A 16,352-nucleotide genomic window follows, 5' to 3' on the forward strand; every position below is an offset into this window, starting at 1 on the left:
GGTCTGGCTCATTGACCTGATGCTCTCTGTCAAGACGTTTAGGGTCAGGACTTCCCTGGTGGTCCATGGCTAAAACTTCGAGCTCCCAATGAAGGGGGCCCAGGTTTGATCCCTGACCAGGGAACTAGATTCCACATGCTGCGACTAAGGCCCAGCACAGCCAAATAAATAAATAAATATTAAAAAAAGAAGAAGTTTAGGGTCTTGTCACTGGGTAAGGTCTTGAAGGCATAGATCAACTGAGAAGGAAGAGGCAGTGGCAGATTTCCACGAAGTAGACACACCGCATATTTTTGGCCAGAAAATTCCTTGTTTATCAAAATCAGGCTTCAGAAACACGAAGTCTTGTAAGGGCCAGAGAGGTAACCTACCAGATAGGACTGGGGGAGGGGTTGCATTGTTGCTGATCCTTATTTAGGCTACATAAAAAAAAGTATTTATTTGACTGCACTGGGTCTTAGTTGCAGCACGCAGGATCTTTAGCTGTGGCATGTGAACTTCTTAGTTGCAGCGTGTGGGATCTAGTTCCCTGACCAGGGATCGAACATGGGTCCCAGAATGGCGGGTATAGATTCTTAGTCATTGGACCACCAAGGAAGTCCCTTTAGGCTGGCGTGTTTTGAAACACACATAGCATATTAAGTTCCTACTATTATTCTTCTCTTCTACCAAGAATTGTACTTGCTCGTATGATCTCATACTGGGCAGTCTTGGTGGACCAGGCATGGTGTTCCCAATTCTGATACAAACCCCGATGCAGAAACACGTCTCCTCACTGTTGGAGGAACAAGGTAACAGGCACCGTGATAAGCGTTGGCTGACTCCCAGCCTCGGGTCGGGACAGTGGAGAGTGCGGCCACCTTGCTGCTCCAACCAGCTGATGACAGGGGATGCTACACAAAACCATGGGACTAACATGGTTAGTTTCTCCAGAGAAAGCAAACATCTGGACTCTTAAACAGAACCTTGTAATGTTCACACAATAAGCGGGAAACATGTAATCAAGTGCCCTGCGAGTCAAACAAAATAATTCTGTGTCCCCATAGCCTGCAGGCTTGAGCTTTTGATTCTGCTACAAGTTAGGGAAACAGTTCAAGTTCAGATGAGACAGAGAAGCAGCAGTCAGCCCCCACTTGTACAGTTGCTCTTCTTTAAGGAGTTCCAGGAGCTTTTACCTGTAGCATCTCATACCTGGCTATGGAGGTAGAATGGCATGGATGAAGGAGATGAGGAGGAGGAATCGGGAGGTGGCTTAAGGTCCAAAGGTATGTAGGCAGTGCAGAGCTGAGGCTCGACTCAGGTCTTCTGACGCCAGGCCAGGGGCCTTTTGCTCAGAGTCTCCTGCAGCAGCTATTTTGGTTGAATACATTTCACCTGCGTTTGGGGTAGGCGGTGGCCGTGTATGCTGGCTCTCCCCACTCTCACCTCCAGGTCCAGTTCTCTGGGTTGTTCTGACACCCTGGGAGCTTGCTCAGCCTGGGGCAGAGGGGCTGGAGATGAAAGCCCCTGGGAGTGACGGAATGAATGTTTCTGCCTTCTGTTCAGCACTGGGAGGCCTAATTCTCCACAGTGTCTCCTGGTGGGTATGAGCACAGGTACCGAAGGAAGCAGTAATCCCCTCGTTAGCACCCCTCCCCCCTCCTCCCCTGGCACTCTTGGCTTTCCTCCCCTTCCCTCTTACTTCCCCTCCACCTCACGTGGGTGTCTTGGGCTCCCCTCTCAAAGAAACCTCCAGAACCCATGATCTTGTCTCTGGGTCTGCTTTTAGGAAACCAAGGCAAGAGGGTGTCGTAGAGGCATTTCTGGTACCATAGAAAAAGGCAATAACCCAGAGATTTTCCGGTGGTCCTGACCCACTGGCCATCTGTGGGCACCATTGCCCTTGATTCCTGGTGCCCAGGCTGAGTGGGGGGCGGAGAGCAGCAGCAAGTAGGGAAAAGACCAGGATCTGGGCATCAAGGGTGCTGGGTTCTGTCTCAGATCTGCTACTAATAGGCTGTGTGTCCTTGGCAAAGTCCCTTTCCCTTCTTGGACCTTAATCTAGTCACTGGTCCAAAGAGGTGGTTGAGCTGAAGCTTCCTTCTTGCTCTGGGACTCCAGAACAGCCTCATGGTTACTTTTCCTTTAAAATTTTTTAAGAAAAGTTTTAATTGGAGGCTAACTGGTTTACAATGTTGGGTGGATTTCTGCCATGCAACAGTATGAATCAGTCATCAGCACACACATGTCCCCTCCCTTTCCAGCCTGCCTCCCACTCGTCTAGGTCATCACAGAGCACCAGGCTGAGGTCCCTGGCTAGACCGCAGCTTCCCACTCGCTTTTTCACACATGGCAGCGATCCATGGCAAAGCTACTCTCTCAATTCGTCCCACCCTCTCTTTCCCCTGCTTTCCCTTCATTTCTCTTCCCCTCGCTCATTTAATCATCTGTATTTGCCTCTATCTTTCTCTCTCTCTCTCAGTCCACAATGCTGGGCCAGTTTTAAGGGGCTGGCTGGTAAGATACCCAGCTTTAGCTGTCCTTGGAAATGACAGGTGATGCTTAATCCATGCAGCATGCTTTGGGAACCTGGAGAAAACCACTTTCTCTGTGTCTGAGGTATCATTATTGCTAAGAACGATGACATCAATATACCTCATCAGACCCGTGAGTGCTTAACTGAGAAAAATGCTTTTGTCACTGTTGGTAAATATAAAGGGCGCCCACTCAATCAGAATGACACCCCCAGACGGGCGCTTTCGCTCCCTTCCCCACACCCTGCCTACTCATTTGCAGTCCTGCCCTTCTTCAAATGACACTTCTTCTTTTTTATTGATGTTTCAGCACTTTGACAAATACATTTTTCCATGAAGAGAAACGTAATTAACTTAAGTCATTTATATTAATCACAAGGGGGAAAAATCATGCAAAACAGGGGTAATTTTGTATTGAACAAGGCATGTTATCTAATGAATATAGATGATGCTGATTTATGTGTTTATCCAAAAAGCATCAGTGGGAAAAATAAAAAAGCCATCACCAGACCCCACCCCACGCCCCCAAAAAAGCTGAAAAAAAAAAAAAGTCCTGCTACGATGCTTCCTGGTTTGGTGGCAACCTGCCCACAGATTGAAAAATAAAATGACTTTTCAAGTTTTTACACAGCTTGAACAGCAAGAGAAATTCTCGCCCAGCGTGGGTGTCCTCTGCATGAATCCCAGGGAAGCTGTAACTACTGGTTTCTGCAAACATCATGTTGACGGGGCTGGGTCTGCAGAGATGGGATGGTGGGGACTGTTTTCCACGGAAGCTTAGGGAGCGGTCCTGAGGTTTGTCAATGCAGAGTGTGTTTGGCAGGGACCTGGCCACATAGCTCATGTTGCCCAGCTATGTCGACCAACAGAGGTGGCTCATTGGATGGCAACGTTGCAATGGGAACAATTCCCCACTGTGAATAAGAGTGTAACGCCTCCCATTTGTGTAAAGCAGTAGTCTGGGGCTCAGCAGATTCCAAGTAGAATGTTATGCGGGAGGAGATAAGGAAGCATCACAGGTGTGTCACTAAATCACAGAATGTTCCAGCCGGAAGTCCACACCCAGCATGAGACCCACCCCCTCATTTTCCCATCGAGGCAACTGAAAATCAGGGACTAACAATATTTGGCATTTACTGAGCCCTTGCTATGTATCAGGATTTATTCTAAGCGCTTTAATCCTAGCAATTATTTTAATGAGATAGGTGCTATCATTGTCCTCATTTTACAGATGAGAAAACTAAGGCTCAGAGAAAGGAAGGCACCACAGCAAGTGACAGGCTGGACTAGACCTCAGACTGTGGTCTCTCTAAATCTCACCCAGAAGGAGAGGGACATTGGTCATCCATGTATATGAAATGCCCACAAGGAGCTTTTAGAGCAAGATTTTGGAAACTTTTTTAGAGCTCTCTTCGTCTCTCTTCTTTTTGTTTTATGCGGTCTGTTCCCTTTTGCGATCACTAGCCATAAAAATCCCTACAAAATCTCAGAGGACTGTGAGCTTGCCTCAGGGACGCAGAGGTGACAGCTTAATGAGCCCGGAGATGGTATTCCAGGAGGAATCTGACTTGGAGTCACAGGGTGGAGACAGTGAATGCGTGGAGGCAGAGGAACCAGGGGTGGGGTTCCCGGAAGAAGACAGAGGCCAGGCTAGAAGCTTTTTTGGGCCCCATAAGACCCTGTAGCAGCAGCAGTTACTGATTTTGCAGGTGGGAACGTAAGACAGGATGGCAGTTCCTGACCCCTCAGTGGGTTAGTGGTGAGCCTGGCAGGGAAGCCGGGTCCTTTGTTTCTACTTCCTGTTGTCTGTCTTGGGCCTGCAGTGGGTCCCCCTCCACCTCAGACCTTCAGATAGAAGCCCTGAGTGTCAGGGGACTCTGGAGCCAGACTGTCTGGATTGCCTGCCTCTGCCATTTGCTGTGTGACCTTGGAGGAGTCCCCTAACCTATCTGACCTTAGAGTCCTTTCCCTGCACCGAGATCAGTTCAGTCGCTCAGTCGTGTCCTACTCTGCAGCACGCTAGGCCTCTCTGTTCATCACTGAGATGGCTAAGTACAAATGCTCAGATTTAGGACAGTGCAATATATATGAGGGGCTTTCCTGATGGTTCAGACAGGAGAGAATCTGCCCGCAGTGCAGGAGATGCGGGTTCAATCCCTGGGTTGGGAAGATCCCCTGGAGAAGGGAATGGCAACCCACTCCAGTATTCTTGCCTGGAGAATCCCATGGACAGAGGAGCCTGGTGGGCTACAGTCCGTGGGGTCGCAAAATGTTGGACACGACTGAATGACTTTCACACATACATACACACAACATACATGAGTGTTGGCCATTATGATTATAATGAAAAGCACCCAAATCTCATGAGCATCCGTCTCCTTATCTGTGACCTCACACAAGTGCTAAGTACGCAGCAGGTTCGGCAGGCCTGGCTTCGAGGGGGAGGAGCAGGGAGAGAGGAAGGGTTTCTGGCAGGGAGCAGGGAGGGGAGACAGGCTCTGAACCTCCTCGCCCGCTGACCAGGCTGCAGTTTGTCTCTTGCCTCGTCCACGGCTCCCTGCACAGGCCGGCTGAGCGGGCGCCAGGACCACATCCATCCTCTCTGCCTGCACAGCGGTGCCAGAGAACACATCCGTCACTGTCTCTGGTGGCATGGATCACTGGCGTGTCATCTTTGACAAATGTCTGTGCCAGCGAGCTCTGAGCGGCTGTGGGTACTTACAGATGCTGAAAACTCACAAACACATACAGGCAGCTCCACACGCCAGAGAACGCAAATGAGGACCAGGGCTGGGATTGCAGGGGAGGGGGAAAGAGGAGTCTCCGTCGGGAGACCTGGGCTCTGCCTCACCTTTCACGAAACTCTGAGCCAACGACTTCCTCTCCCTGTGCCTGAGTTGCACCCGACTCCCACGGAGTGGGGACAAAGGGCCCTGTCCTGCCCTCAGTGGTGTTGTAAGACTCAGTCGTAATTCTCATCACACTGTTAGTGATGATAGCAACTAACCCTCATCAAGCACCTGCTCTGGGCTGGCATTTGTGCATGCCTATACTAGCTCGGGCTTCTCTGGTGGCTCAGCGGTAAAGAATCCACCAGAAATACAGGAGATGTGGGTTTGATTCCTGGATTAGGAAGATTCCCTGGAGACGGGAATGGCAACCCACTCCAGGATTCTTGCCTGGGCAGTCCTATGGGCAGAGGAGCCTGGTGGGCTACAGTCCATAGAGTTGTAAAGAGTTGGACATGGCCTAGCGACTAAACAACAATTATCAGCTCACCAAATTCCCCAAACAAATGTATTTCACAGATGAGGAAAGGGAGATTCATAAAAGCAGCTTAATCTGGGCCCACATAGGAAGTGGCAGTGCCAGCTCTAGGCTGGGAGCCGGCCACCTTGATCCATGAAGGGCCATGTGGTCGCCACTGCATATACTGATCTCTGCCATTGTTGTTTGAAAGTCAGACAATAAATAAATGATGTGGCTGTGTGCCAGTACAACTTTATTCATGATAGAAGTGAGTCAGCTGGATTTGTTTTGGTAGCTCAACAGTCCACATTTTGCCGACCTCATGTGGAAGGGCTTATACTTCAGAGAGGCAGTACCAGATATAGCTGAGAACATGGACTTGAGACCCAGACAGCCTGTGTTCCAGCCCCAGCTGGGTCACTCAGTGGTTGTGGGACCCTAGGTGAGGGACTTACTAGCTCCATGACTCAGTTTCTCCATCCATAAAATGGGAATAATAATATTGTCCACCCCATAGGGTTGTTACGAGAATTCACTTATTAACCATGTAGAGCTCTTAGAGCAATCCTGGGCATATCATAAGCACTGAGTAATCATTACTTATCCTCACAAATCAGGGAACATCATCTTCACAGTCTGAGAGTTTGAGGCCCATTCCCACGGTGAGTTGTGTGAGAGTTCCTGGCTCAGTTCTGGTTCCAGCTCTCTTCTTTCTTCCCTCCACCAATCCAAATCCTCAGTGAGAGAAGAGCTTGCTCTTCATTTCTTCAGCTCTTAGCTCCCAGGATGCCAGACAAAAGGAGCTTAGGGACTAGCCTGCTTCTTACCATTATAAGGGGCAGGTCAGGAAGCAACAGTTAGAACTGGACATGGAACAACAGACTGGTTCCAAGTAGGAAAAGGAGTACGTCAAGGCTGTATATTGTCACCCTGCTTATTTAACTTCTATGTAGAGTACACCATGAGAAATGCTGGACTGGAAGAAACACAAGCTGGAATCAAGATTGCCAGGAGAAATATCAATAACCTCAGATATGCAGAAGACACCACCCTTATGGCAGAAAGTGAAGAGGAACTAAAAAGCCTCTTGATGAAAGTGAAACAGGAGAGCGAAAAAGTTGGCTTAAAGCTCAACATTCAGAAAACAAAGATCATGGTATCCGGTCCCATCACTTCATGGGAAGTAGATGGGGAAACAGTGGAAACAGTGTCAGACTTTATTTTTTTGGGCTCCAAAATTACTGTAGATGGTGACTGCAGGCATGAAATTAAAAGATGCTTACTCCTTGGAAGAAAAGTTATGACCAACCTAGACAGCATATTCAAAAGCAGAGACATTACTTTGCCGACTAAGGTCCGTCTAGTCAAGGCTATGGTTTTTCCAGTGGTCATGTATGGATGTGAGAGTTGGACTGTGAGGAAGGCTGAGCGCCGAAGAATTTATGCTTTTGAACTGTGGTGTTGGAGAAGACTCTTGAGAGTCCCTTGGACTGCAAGAAGATCCAGCCAGTCCATTCTGAAGGAGATCAGCCCTGGGATTTCTTTGGAAGGAATGATGCTGAAGTTGAAACTCCAGTACTTTGGCCACCTCATGAGAAGAGTTGACTCATTGGAAAAGACTGTGATGCTGGGAGGGATTGGGGGCAGGAGGAGAAGGGGACGACCGAGGATGAGATGGCTGGATGGCATCACTGACTCGATGGACATGAGTCTGAGTGAACTCCGAGAGATGGTGATGAACAGGGAGGCCTGGCGTGCTGTGATTCATGGGGTTGCAAAGAGTCGGACACGACTGAGCAACTGAACTGAACTGACGGTCCAGAGAGGGGAAGCAACTTGCTCAAGGTCACACAGCTCTTGGTGTTAGATTCCCTTCTCATATCTTACCATCAGTGCATGTTTCAAAAGTCTTTAACTTTCTCTTCAGAGAAAGAGAACAGAGAATAGAGACCTGTTCTCCTGGCTTGGTGAAATGCAAGACGATTTCCTGCAGGCCTGATTATCCAGGAGGGGATGGCTCTCTATTGCTTGGGTCTGGCAAACACAGGTGTGAAGAGCAGAGACTGAGGCCAGTCTCTTCCTGTCCAGGCACACATTTTGGAGACCCTTCTGTCCATCCAGGGCCTGAAGCCAGCTCATCCCCAGCCCAGGCCCCTGTCTCCTTGCTAGCTGTTCTATCTTCTGGTCTGTTGAGCCCTCCTTGGGGGAATGACTAGGGCTAACATTTCCTGGAAAAAGCTGAGAGTAGACACAATATAGAATATATAATCACATCACCCTTGAGTCAGGGAGCACTTGAGTTCTCTAGTGGTTAGTACCTATGTTTGTGTATATTGAGAATAAAAAATAGTTTAGACATCAGTACTGGCCACTACTAGCTTGTCCCTTGGCCCTAGTGTTTCCTGTTGAAATAAACAACTTTACAAAATATCAGCATTAGACAAGGCCTCTCTGTGTTGATGATAAACACAAGCATGCTTACAAAAAGGATGTATGGACATCTTTTTCTTTCAGTGGACAGAAGTGACTCTTCTTTCTTTACCACAAGCAGCTCTGGCCTTGCTTCATTCCGGTTGTCTCTTAGATAAAAATGATTAAAACACACAACCAGCAAAATGCCCCTGCTTCATGATAGCATTTGATTGAGAACAGCCCTTGGTTCCTAAGCCTTCTCCAAAATCATGCAAAACAAGTCCAAACCCTACACCAACCTCTTACTGAGGCTGCTCCACAGTTTCCCATGGCCCATGCTTTCCTTGATAGCAATTTCATAAACTGAACTTTGTTTGACTCTGTGGGTGTACCTGGTGATCTCTGGACATCAGGCTTTACTAACATATTTATTGCTATTGAAACATGGATGAGCAAATTGGAGAAAGAAGTGTCAAATCATGAGATGTGAAGTGGGAGAAGCATGAGAAAGCCCGTCCCTATGTCCTACGGAACCTCAGATGCTTTAAATGAGCAACATCACTCTTTAAGGTGGACCCTGGCATGAGCACTATTTAATTTTCTCCTCTTAATAACTCTGGTGGGATATGAACATTCCATTTATAGGCAAAACCCCTGAGGCTCAACAAGCTCTAGGAACTTGCCTGCAGTTCTTCAGCTGGTAAGTGGTGGGTCAAGGAGCCAGGAGTCCTCTGATATCAAGCCCAGTGTTGATGGTTTGATACCAGGTTGAAGTGCAGTGTACAAAGCAAGAAGACCCCATGGATCTTTTAGTTTTTACTGTCAACAGCAATAATGACCTTAAGATGGGTGGTCTCCTCTAGACCACGTCAACCACATGGTCAGAATCAACGAAGGGGTTTTGGTGGCCACGGTCTCTCCATCTTCAGAGCAGACATCAGCTCCCAAAGCCAGGCTTCCAACCCATCTGGTCTGAAGGATGCAATTGTTGCTGCAAGCCCTGAACTGGGAGTTGCTGAGCAAGGAGGGATCCCATAGATGCCCTCTCCTTAAATCTACTGTATGTATCTAGCATTCCATATTTATTTTCTTTATGAAAGTGAAAGTGAAAGTCACTCAGTTGTGTCTGACACTTTGTCTGACACTTTGTGACCCCATGGACTGTACAGTCCATGGCATTCTCCAGGCCAGAATACTGAAATGAGTAACCATTCCCTTCTCCAGAGGATCTTCCCAACCCAGGAATCGAACTGGGGTCTCCTGCATTACAGGAGGATTCTTTACCAGCTGAGCTACCAGAGAAGCCCTATTTTCTTTATATATGTATGCAACTTAAAAAAAAATTATTTATTTTTGGTTGTGCTGGGGCTTCATAGCTGCAAGAGCTTTTTCTCTAGTTGCAGTGAGCAGGGGCTATTCTCTAGTTGCTGTTGTGGGCTTCTCATTGCAGTGGCTTCTCTTATGGAGCATGGGTTTTAGCATCCACAGGCTTCAGTAGTTGCACCTCCCAGGCTCTAGAGCACAGGCTCAAAATTTGTGGTGCATGGGCTTAGTTACTCCATGGCATGTGGGATCTTCTGAGACCAGGGATCGAATCTGTCTCCTGCACTGACCAGTGGGTTCTTTACCACTGAGCCACCAGGGAAGCCCCTGTATTTACTTTCTTAAGCTGTAATTTCTGTAGAGAGAATATGCAGAAGGGGACTATATAACCTCATCCTAAGATGTTCACAGCAGAGTGTGGAGATCTGTCTTTGCAAAGCTCCTCTTCCTGCTGTTTGAAGAGGCACCTTTCCCTTTCAGCTCTATGGGCTGACACCCATGTGGGACACCTGTAGGGTGCATTGGGGAAAACTGAAAAGGCAGAGGGAGGGGGGAGGATGGGGAGCTTTACAAGTGCCCACTCCATGCCAGATATTGTGCTTGGTGCTTCTCCTAAGTGTGGGAGTGAGGGTTGAGTTTTATTTTAGCTGGAGAACTGTCACTTGGAGGCAGCTGGTAGTGTGAGGATTTGGAACGAGAGGTGAGTTTATCTTTGGTGTCTACTTCTCTCGTTTTAGGAGAAGCAGCAGACTGGGGCCCTGGGTAGAAAAATGTAGACCAAGCACCCAGCCATTGTTCTTGGAGAATATGGTGATGTCACCCAAATCTGGCCACCCATTCTTTCAGCTGCCAGAGGGTGTGTTCTGTCTAGTCATGGAAATTTGGTGTGTTTCACCAGTCTGTGTCCTTGGGGAATTCGAAAAATAGAAAATGTGTTTTGGTGTTCCCAACATAGTGTGGTTTCAGACTGAATAATCCGGACTGTGAAAGATGGATCTATTAGCCATTGTGATGGCTTTGTCTGGCCTTGGGTGTCAGCCCAGCCCTGTGGGTTCAGATGTGGGGTTTCTGTTGAAAAATGACACCATCGCAGCTTCATCTCAGCTCCATTAGGTCTGTAGGTTCTGCTGGGGACTCAGGGGAGTGGGGGGCACCCAGTAATTCTGATACAAGGGTGCTCAGCTGGCTCACCATGTGGTGCCTGCCAAGGGTGGTGCCTGTGAGCCCGAGAGTAGCAGTCTCGGGTGGCAGCATAAGTCACTTCCTGTTTTGTCCTTGCTGTGTCATGCGTTCAGTGAACTTTCCAGGGCACTGCTAATCTGGTTGCAGCCACTGGATAATAAACCTCTTATCCTCCAGCACTCCATGGAACTCTGGCCTTGAACAGTTTCTCCAGGACACATGTGCCTGCCATGGGTGTCACACCGCTGTTCCCTGTGTCTAGAATGGCTTTCCTGGGTCTGTTTTCAGCTATCACTTCTTAGCAACTTTTTCCCCAACTGCCCTAACCTTCTAACTTCCTGTTGCTGTTCAGTCACTATGTTGTGTCCGATTCTTTATGACCTCTTGGACTGCAGCATGCCAGGCTTCCCTGTCCTAACTATCTCCTGGAGTTTGCACAGATTCATGTCTATTGAGTCAGTGATACTATCTAACCATCTCCACCACTCCCTTCTAACTTCCTACCCCCTGCAATAATTTTCTACTTAGCATGTATTTCTAACATTGTATATACTTTCCTTATGCATCTTATATATTATGTGTCTCAATCACTAGAGTATGAGTTCTCTGAGGGCAGGGAATTTTGCTTGATATGGTCACAGCCACAATCCCTACATGCACAGGAAGCATTCAGTACATACGTATTGAAAGAATGAATGAATTTCTTGTATTTTGATTTTACTTAGAGTTTATATTTCATCAAACACTTTCATCATTTATAGATATGATCATATGTTTCCCTTGGATTTGTTGGTGTAATGAATTATGTTAATTGATTTCCTGTTATAAATCTGTGTTACTAGGAGAAATCTCATTTGATCATAATGACATTTTGCCAGATTTCATTTACTAGTGTTTTATTTTGAATTTTTACATTTCTATGTAGAAGAATAATTAGTCTACAGTCTCCTTTTTCTAAGCACTCTCTGCATTAGGTTTTGGTACTAAGGCAATGTAGGCTTCATAAAATGAATTGCAGTGCTTTATCTTTTTCTATGATTAGGAGGAGTTTAATTAACATTGGAATTAGTTGTTCTTTAAAGGTTACACAGAACTCAGCTGTGAAACCATCTGTTCCTGGTGCCTTTTATAATGGTAGATCTTTAATCACCTTTCTAGTCTCTTCTGCAGTAATTGGCCTTCTCATTTTCTACTTCTCCTTGGGTCAATTTAGGTAATTTATATTTTTCTGAGTAAATATCCACCTCTGGATTTCCTATTTTGTTTCTGTAGAGTTGCTGTAGAATTGCCTGCTAATCTTTCACTCTCTAGTGCACCTAGGTCTATATCTTCTTTCTCATTCCTAATCCTGCTTGATTTTGTTCTTCATTTCCCTTTAATCAGTCCTCTGATGAATTTGCTTGATTTCAGCACTTGTGAGAAATAGAGTGCCCACACCCGGAACCTATGGGTTCACTGAGAGAGGTACCTGTGGGAGGCTGGCATGGAACAGTTCATGATGGCGGTGGTGGCAGGACCCCAGAGGGTGTGGGAAGCAGCTGGTGCTAAAGATTGGGTTTTGAGTCCTGGCTCTCTCACTTCCTGGCTGTGTGACCTTGGCAAAACACTTGGCTTCTTGGCACTTCTGTTTCCCTCTCTGGGAAGGGGGATGATGGTAGCAGTACCCAGCTCCCATGGGTGGAGAGGAGGATTAGATGGGTGTATAGGTGAAAACTGCTGAGCACAACACCTGGAAGAGAGCAAATGTGCAATTGACATCAGCCTTCACTACGGAGGGAACATGGTGGGGGGAACAAGAGGTCACGAGAATTTCCAGAAATCATTGGAAGGCCTGTGGAAGAACAGACTTTGGACCGCATCCTGCAAACACTTGAGAGGAGTAGTGATTCGAGTGTGTGTGTGTGCACACGCACGCTCAGTCTCTTAGTTGTGTCTGACTCTTTGTGACCCCATGGACTGTAGCCCAGCAGGCTCCTCTGTCCATGGAATATTCCAGACAAGAGCACTGGTATGGGTAGTCGTTTCCCACTCCAGGGTGATTTGGCACTAAAGGGAATGTGGCTTTCCTCGGGACTCCCAGACTAGCTAGATATGGGGGCTCTGCAGCGTCACATATACCCTCTCACTACGTCTTTCCTATAACCCCACAAAGTGGGTATTAGGTGGAACCTATGAAAGTGCCAATATTCAGCCGTTTTAACCTAAAAAGGATACTTTCACAGGTTCACCCTAAGGTTATTATGTCCATTTTATGATGACAAACTCAGAGAGGCTAAGCAACTGTCTGAAGGTCACACAGCCTGCTGGTAGATGTACCAGCATGGTCAACAAAACAAAATAAAACAAGCCTCACAAAACCATGCAAAGATAGGCTGCAAACACAGCTTGAAGGAGGTGGTGGATACCGATGGCTGAAAAATGGTCAGTGTGTGAGTACCTACGAGACTGATCTTCACAGGAAGGGAGGAGCAGGGCTCTGATGGAGAGAGCTCCTGGGCCTAAAAACCCAGTCCCTAATGCTCTGGCCTGTGCAGGGAGTCACGGCCATTCTGACATTCTTTTTATGGAACTATTTCAGCAAGTAGGTGATAAAAGAAGCAGGTATTTATTTGCAGGACTTGGAAGCTCTTGAAAAGCAGGGGTCCTCTGCCATTTATCTTGTAACCACCTTACAAGTTACAAGTAACAGTTTCCTGACAAATGGTCAGCTGTGCAGGTTTGAGCTTGTTTCATAGGGGACTGCTCATTCAGACTGAATTTTGGGGAGGGAGGGGTGGATGTTTCTTAGCTAGTTTTGTCCAGTGTGGGCATGAGAAAGTGGGCTCGAATAGTCAGTAGGGTCTATCCATCCAGAGGCCTGTGAATGACAGTATTTAGGGTGGGACCTTAAACTTGGGACTCAATGAAGTTGACAGAATGATTTGTTGATGTGAATGTCTATATTGAGGCTGCAGGCAGATGTATAGTACACAGGCACATATAATAAACTGACAAGGGTGTAGAGGGTGTGATTGTCAGTCTCTAGATCCCTACACTAAGCAACGAGGCAAATCCTTAACTAGAAGGCTAGAAGGCTAACTCCATGGTCTGGCCTGCCGCTCTGTGGTCCAGAATCCTCCATCATGAGCCTTAGCTACTGCTTATGCACTTTCTTAAATACCAAGAGCCCAAAGAACTGGGATCATTCTGTTTCTAGTCTGTCTCTCCAACACACTGCAAACTTCTGACTCTGGTTGGGCATTACCACAGCCCTGGTCTCCAAACTGAGAGGCCCCCAGGGTGCCTTCCCTTTGTCAGGACCAGGGAGACTCTGCCCTGCCCTGTTGTCTAGTTCTCCTTGCAGGAATGAGATGAGTCATTCATCTCAGTCCTGTTTTCTGCGATGAAGACAGTTCTCAGAGTCTGAGCTAAGGATTGAGAGCCCCGGCAGCTTCTGTGGAACCCACTGTGGTGCTCCCCCAGCCCTGCCTTGGAACTCTGGCTTTGGTTTCAGCTCACGCCAACAACTTTCTACTTCAAGCACTGCTGCTCTCTGCTCCAGAGAATTCTCTGGCTGCTGGAGAGTGGGCATTTGGGTAGGGGAGAGAGCAGAAATGGTGGGAAGGTAAAGCCAATAGGAAGAGCCCTTAACCAATAATAGAAGAGCACGACAGGATAAATAGCCCAGTTCCTTGTCTCTTGGGTGGGACAGCCCTATGATGTGTTCTAGGCAGTGTCCCAGAAGGTACCCACTGGAACTGAGTTCATTAACACCCTCATTCCATCTTATTTCTCCATTCTGCTGCTGCTGCTTCTTAAGCTCGATTCCTCCAAAACGACTTCCAGCCACATCCTTGCCTCAGCATCTGCTTCTGGGGAATCCCACTAGAACCTCCCTTAAAATATTCTTCCCTTTCAACCCAGCCCATGTGTACCTGCTGATCGACTGGGGATGCTTTGCAAATACCAGCAGGCAGCTTCCCTCCTTAGCTAGTCTGTCTTTCCTCTAGCTCAGGTCTTTGGGATTTGTGGATTTAGAGAGCATTAGTCAAACGTGCTCGTTCTACCGCCTGAGCAGGGCTTAAGCAAACCCATATGGCTCATTGCAATGCAAGCTCTCCTGTAGCTCCTGGGGGTCTTCAAGGATGGATACACCTTGGGGAGAAGTTTACCTTCGCTTGTTTCTGGGCCCAGCATGGGCTCAAGTTGAATATCAGTGCTCTAGTGCACGAGCTCTTCTGTGGCTGCTGTCCCTCTGTGCAGTCTCGTCCCAAGGACTGTGCGGAGCTTCTTTATCACCAGCCCAGCCTTTCTCAAGTGGTGGACTTCAAAAAAAAAAATTCATTCTTAAAGGAATACATAGGAAAGTCTTAGGTAAGAGAATTCCTAGCCTCAAAGATGCCAGATAAACTAGCACTTATTAGAATTTTTGGAATCTATTTGGAAGCTTGATATTGTGTTCAGTTATGATTTCTAAATGATGGAGCTTTCATTTTGGAGCTTGGGGGACTGGCCCTTCTCTCAGCGGTAATGTAGTCTGTGAATCCTGGGGTCCAAGGCCTGGCTCTGTCGCACGAACTCATCTCTGCACTGACTCCTGTATCAGCGGCCTTCTCTCCACCATTGCCCGAGTCCAAGGGCACCTCATGTAACATGTTCAAGCCAAAGCCTGGCTCTCCCGCAGTCTCCTCCATCATGGTTAGTGGTAGCTTCTTCTTCTAGTAGCTTGAGACAAAACCCCTTAGACTCATTTTGATTCCCCTTTTCCTCTCGCATGCCCACCCTATCCTTCAGTAGAAACTATTGCCTTAACCTTCCAATCTCTGTCTGATATCTCCTGCCTCCCCTGCTGCCTCTCTCTGAGCCATCGTTCTTTCTTGCCTAGATTTGCACAGCGGCAAAATCTCTTACACTGGTTCCCCAGTCTCACCCTGGCTACCATTCTGTCTATTCACAGCACAGCGGCCAATGAAAACCCAAGTCAGATCATGTCCTTCCATGCCCAGAGCCCCCCAGCAGCTCCTATCCCCGCTTGAGTAAAGGCTCTGTCCTTACAATGGCCTCCAGGCCCTGTCAGAACTGCCCCCAAACCTCTCTATTCCTCAGACTTCAACTGCTCCTGTTCTCCCACTGATTAACTCTATTCCAGCTATACTGTCATCCTTGCTTCTCTTCAAAGACCCACCTGCACCCCTGCCTTAGGGGTTTTTGGCTTATAGTCTCCTTTGCCTAGAATATTATGCCCCTAGAAGAGTCTCCCTTATCTCCTGCAGGTCTCTACTCAAGGCTCCACCTCCTAAAACCATCACATCAGGGGTTAAGATGTCAACACATGAATTCTGGGGAGACATAAACACTCGGCCCTTGGCAGAGAGGAAGGAACCACTTTTGACTATCCTTTACACTGTGCTATAGTTGGAATTTTCTTTTCTTGTCCTCAAGTGTCTGAATACAGGTAGACCATCTTGCACCACAAAGGCTGGCTTCTTTGCCAAAAACCATGATCAGATATACACAGGAGACTCACATTGCCCCCGCTGCCATTACTCTGACTTTATTATGCTTAAAACGGAATGTGCATCAGAATCATCTGGAGGGCTTATTGAAGAATAAGTCACTGGGCTCTGAATTTCTGACTCAGTAGATCTGAGGTGGGGCCTAACATGTGCATCTTTGATTTTCTAGGTGATGTTG

The sequence above is a fragment of the Oryx dammah genome, unplaced genomic scaffold (assembly GCF_014754425.2).
Source record: "Oryx dammah isolate SB20612 unplaced genomic scaffold, SCBI_Odam_1.1 HiC_scaffold_11, whole genome shotgun sequence".
In the NCBI taxonomy this organism is placed as follows: Eukaryota; Metazoa; Chordata; class Mammalia; order Artiodactyla; family Bovidae; genus Oryx; species Oryx dammah.